We start from the raw sequence: 4,621 nt of genomic DNA, 5'->3' as shown, positions 1-4,621 counted from the left end.
AGCAGAAGGTCCAGTTGAAAGGACCAGGCAGGAGGTGATGGGAAAGACCTCTGTCTGAGATCCTGGAGACTAATGGAGAAGGGCTGTGGCTCAGTGGAAGAGCCTCTGCTTGGCATGCAGAAGGTCCCAGGTTCAAACCCTGGCATCTCCAGTTGAAAGGACCAGGCAGGAGGTGATGGGAAAGACCTCTGCCTAGAACCTGGAGACTAATGGAGAAGGGCTGTGGCTCAGTGGAAGAGCCTCTGCTTGACATGCAGAAGGTCCCAGGTTCAAACCCTGGCATCTCCAGTTGAAAGGACCAGACAGGAGGTGATGGGAAAGACCTCTGCCTAGACCCTGGAGACTAATGGAGAAGGGCTGTGGCTCAGTGGCAGAGCCTCTGCTTGGCATGCAGAAGGTCCCAGGTTCAATCTCCGACATCTCCAGTTGAAAGGACCAGGCAGGAGGTGATGGGAAAGACCTCAGCCTGAGACCCTGGAGACTAATGGAGAAGGGGTGTGGCTCAGTGGAAGAGCATCTGCTTGGCATGCAGAAGGTCCCACGTTCAATCCCCGATATCTCCAGTTGAAAGGACCAGGCAGAAGGTGATGGGAAAGACCTCTGCCTGAGACCCTGGAGACTAATGGAGAAGAGCTGTGGCTCAGTGGAAGAGCCTCTGCTTGGCATGCAGAAGGTCCCAGGTTCAAACCCTGGCATCTCCAGTTGAAAGGACCAGGCAGGAAGTGATGGGAAAGACCTCAGCCTGAGACCCTGGAGAGCTGCTGCCAGTCTGAGTAGATGATACTGACGTTGATGGAGCAAGGGCCTGATTCTAAGGCAGCTTCATTTGTTCACCTGGAGCCAAGAATATGGACTGCCTTATTTAGAATATGGAGAACAACGCAAGATGTTGTTCACATCTTAGATGACATGCAGTAAAGTTGCCTGGAAGGTCAGATGCTGAAGCTCCAATACTTTGGCCACCCAATGAGAAGGGAGCACTTCCTGGAGAAGCCCCTGATGCTGGGAAAGACAGAAGGCAAAAGAAGGGGACGGCTTTCCATCCTTCCGAGGTCAGTCAAAGGAGTCCCCAGCTTGCTGGGGGGAAAGCGTAGAGGACTGGGGAAGGCAATGGCAAGGAAAGGTCCCCTGTGCAAGGAAAGGTCCCCTGTTTCCGAGTCTGGGGTGACGTTGCTTTCACAGCGTTTTCATGGCAGGCTTTTTACGGGGTGGCTTGCCCTTGCCTTCCCCAGTCCTCTACACTTCCCCCCCCCAGCAAGCTGGGGACTCCTTTGACCGACCTCAGAAGGATGGAAAGCTGAGTCAACCTCGAGCCGGCTACCTGAACCCAGCTTCCGCCGGGATCGAACTCAGGTCTTGAGCAGAGCTTGGACTGCAGTACTGCAGCTTTACCACTCTGTGCCACGGGGCTCTTAAACAATGCACTAGGATTGTAGAAATCTGGAACCCACCAGGAAAGTAAAAACCAGCATCTAAAAGCACAGCGTTAAGTATTCTCATGACGTATTGCCGCAGTTTGATCACAAGCGGAGAATGACACGGAAGCAACTGAAAAAGGGTCGTTTGTAACCCAAGCAGAACGAAGTTAGAGCCCAGTGGCTCCTTTAAGACAAACAGTTTTAGTCAAGGTATGAGTTTCCGTGTGCACACAAACACGCTTTTCCAGATACCTGATAGATTCCTGAAGAAGTATCTGAAGAGGGGTGTGTGCACACATGAAAGCTCGCTCCCAGGATAAAACTTTGTGGGTCTTAAAGGTGCCATTGGACTCTTAACTTTGCTGTATTGCTTCACAGCAGAGGTGTTCAAACTTGTTTAACATAAGAGCCACATAGAATAAATGACTGAGAGTCACAAGACAGGAGGAAAGGAGGGAGGGAGGATGGGAGGGAAGGAGGGAGGAAATAGATGGGGGAGAGAGAGGGTAGAAGAAAGCAAATTTTAACTTAAATGCCTTTTCCAAGCTGCTGGCTGGCTTGGCTTGGAGAAGGGTTTTAAAGAGATGAATGCTTTCTCCAAGCCGGTTGATGGGGTGTTGGGGGCGTTGAGAGCCACACAACATTTGTGAAAGAGCCACATGTGGCTCCCGAGCCAAAGTCTGGCCACCCCTGCTTCCCACCAACACGGCTCCCCACCTGGATCTTTACTCAAAATAGTTCTTGCAAATGGGTATACTGACACTGGTTTCTAGTTCCGGTCCCCAGTTCCTGTTTGCTTAACCCACTGGAAGATTTTTTTAAAAGTACAGTTCATTGCACATCTTTTGGCTATATTGAACCTGCAGGCCTGTGACAAAAAACCCCAAAGCTGTGTGTGGCCCCTATTTTTCTACCCTTTCCCTCCCCAAATTTGAGTGCTCTCCACTGGATTGCAAACACACGTGTGTTCTCGCACTGCCACCTGAGAACTGCAGTTTGGGTTCAGTGAATTTTGAGCCTGCATGAACATGACGAAGGAATAAGGAATTTCACAACTGCACAGGTGAAGAAACCATGGAATTCACGAGAATTGTGGCTGTTTTTAAGTGAGGCACGATGTTCCCGTGACCAGTGTTCCCTCTAGGGAGAGGGTTTGGTGAGAGAGCCGGTTTGGTATAGTGGTTTAAGTGTGCAGACTCTTATCTGGGAGAACCGGGTTTGATTCCCCACTCCTCCACTTGCACCTGCTGGAATGGCCTTGGGTCAGCCAGAGCTCTGGCAGAGGTTGTCCATGAAAGGGCAGCTGCTGGCAGAGCCCTCTCCAGCCCCACCCACCTCACAGGGTGACTGTTGTGGGGGAGGAAGGGAAAGGAGATTGTGAGCCGCTCTGAGACTCTTCGGAGTGGAGGGCGGGATATAACTCCATTATCTTAATCTACCTCACAGGGTGTCTGTTGTGGGGGAGGAAGGTAAAGGAGAATGTGAGCCGCTCTGAGACTCTTCGGAGTGGAGGGCGGGATATAAATCCAATATCTTCTTCTTCTTCTTCTTAGACTGAGTTAGTGTGAGATAGCTCACAGATTTTTAGTCTCCAGCTCACGCATTTTTGTCTTGGGTCAGGAAGGATGCCCCAGAGCGCACGAATGTATGCATTCTCTCACAACTTTAATGCCAGCCGCTCACAAACGTCGAATTTTTGCTCACAAGACTCTGCAGCTTAGAGGGAACATTGCCCATGACCACAGGGAATCACAGTAAGCCGGTGAATTGCGATTGTGCGCCAAGACAACAAGCTGCCTCCGTGCTGAATGCAAAAATGGTGCAGGCACAAGGCTAACCGTAAACGCGGCTCGTTTTATATTGCTCGGTTTATATCCCCCCGTAAATACGGCTCGTTTGATATGTTCAGTGCAAACATATGGGATGCTCGACTCAAGAGGAACCGGGCATAATGAGTGGGGGGGGGGGGGATGTTTGATTTTTGCATGTGTCATTTGTGGGGACTACAGCATCACTATGCATGATCAGAAGTCTAAGTCCTTGGAGGTTTAGCTCCCAAAGGCTGCCAACTCGGCAGCAGGAAATTCCTGGAGATTTGGGGGTTGTGCACGGTGAAGGCAGAGTTCGGAAGGTGCGCAGAAGGGATCTAGTTTCAAACAACCTTTGAGGTTGCTGCTTCCTTCGGTGGAACTGATCTCTGTCAGTCCAGATACCGGCCGCTGATCCAGGAGATCTCCAGCCCCTATTTGAGCACCATCTTCTGGGGGAGGAGGAGGAGAAGAGGAAGAAGATTATGACAATGACGACGACATTGGATTTATATCCTGCCCTACACTCCAGATCAGAGTCTCAGAGCAGCTCACAGTCTCCTTTGTCTTCTTCCCCCACAACGGGCACCCTGTGAGGTAGGTGGGAATGTTCTGTGAGAGCTATGGCTGACCCAAGGCCATTCCAGCAGCTGCAAGTAGAGGAGTGGGGAATCAAACCTGGTTCTCCCAACCATGACACCAAAGAAGAAGGAAACGTCGACTGCGGGGTGACATGATAGAGGTTTACAAGCTTATGCATGGGATGGAGAAAGTAGAGAAAGAAGTCCTTTTCTCCCTTTCTCACAATACAAGAACTCGTGGGCATTCGATGAAATTGCTGAGCAGTCAGGTTAAAACGGATAAAAGGAAGTCCTTCTTCACCCAAAGGGTGATTAACATGTGGAATTCACTGCCACAGGAGGTGGTGGTGGCTATAAGCATAGCCAGCTTCAAGAGGGGGTTGGGTAAAAATATAGAGCAGAGGTCCATCAGTGGCTATTAGCCACAGTGTGTGTATATATATATTTGGCCACTGTGTGACACAGAGTGTTGGACTGGATGGGCCATTGGCCTGATCCAACATGGCTTCTCTTATGTTCTTAAGGAGAAGAAGGAGGAGGATGAGAGGGAGAAGGATAAAAAGGAGAAGACAAGGAGCAGGAAGGAGAAGAAGAAGAAGAGGAGGAGGAAGAAGAAGAAGATATTGGATTTATATCCCGCCCTCCACTACGAAGAGTCTCAGAGCGGCTCACAATCTCCTCTACCTTCCTCCCCCACAACAGACACCCTGTGAGGTGGGTGGGGATGGAGAGGGCTCTCCCAGCAGCTGCCCTTTCAAGGACAACCTCTGCCAGAGCTATGGCTGACCCAAGGCCATGCTAGCAGGTGCAAGTG

The 4,621-nt window shown here is 50.6% G+C and overlaps 1 non-coding gene across 1 annotated transcript; it reads left to right on the top strand.

Moving 5' to 3' along the window:
• Window positions 1-211: 211 nt before the first annotated feature.
• Window positions 212-288, top strand: TRNAV-GAC (transfer RNA valine (anticodon GAC)). The gene has a single exon. It is a non-coding gene; the product is annotated as a tRNA-Val (tRNA).
• Window positions 289-4,621: the final 4,333 nt, after the last annotated feature.

The sequence above is a fragment of the Heteronotia binoei genome, chromosome 9 (genome assembly GCF_032191835.1).
Source record: "Heteronotia binoei isolate CCM8104 ecotype False Entrance Well chromosome 9, APGP_CSIRO_Hbin_v1, whole genome shotgun sequence".
In the NCBI taxonomy this organism is placed as follows: domain Eukaryota; kingdom Metazoa; phylum Chordata; class Lepidosauria; order Squamata; family Gekkonidae; genus Heteronotia; species Heteronotia binoei.
The sequence above is the reverse complement of the archived record's forward strand: the minus strand, read 5'-3'. Positions and strand labels throughout refer to the sequence as shown.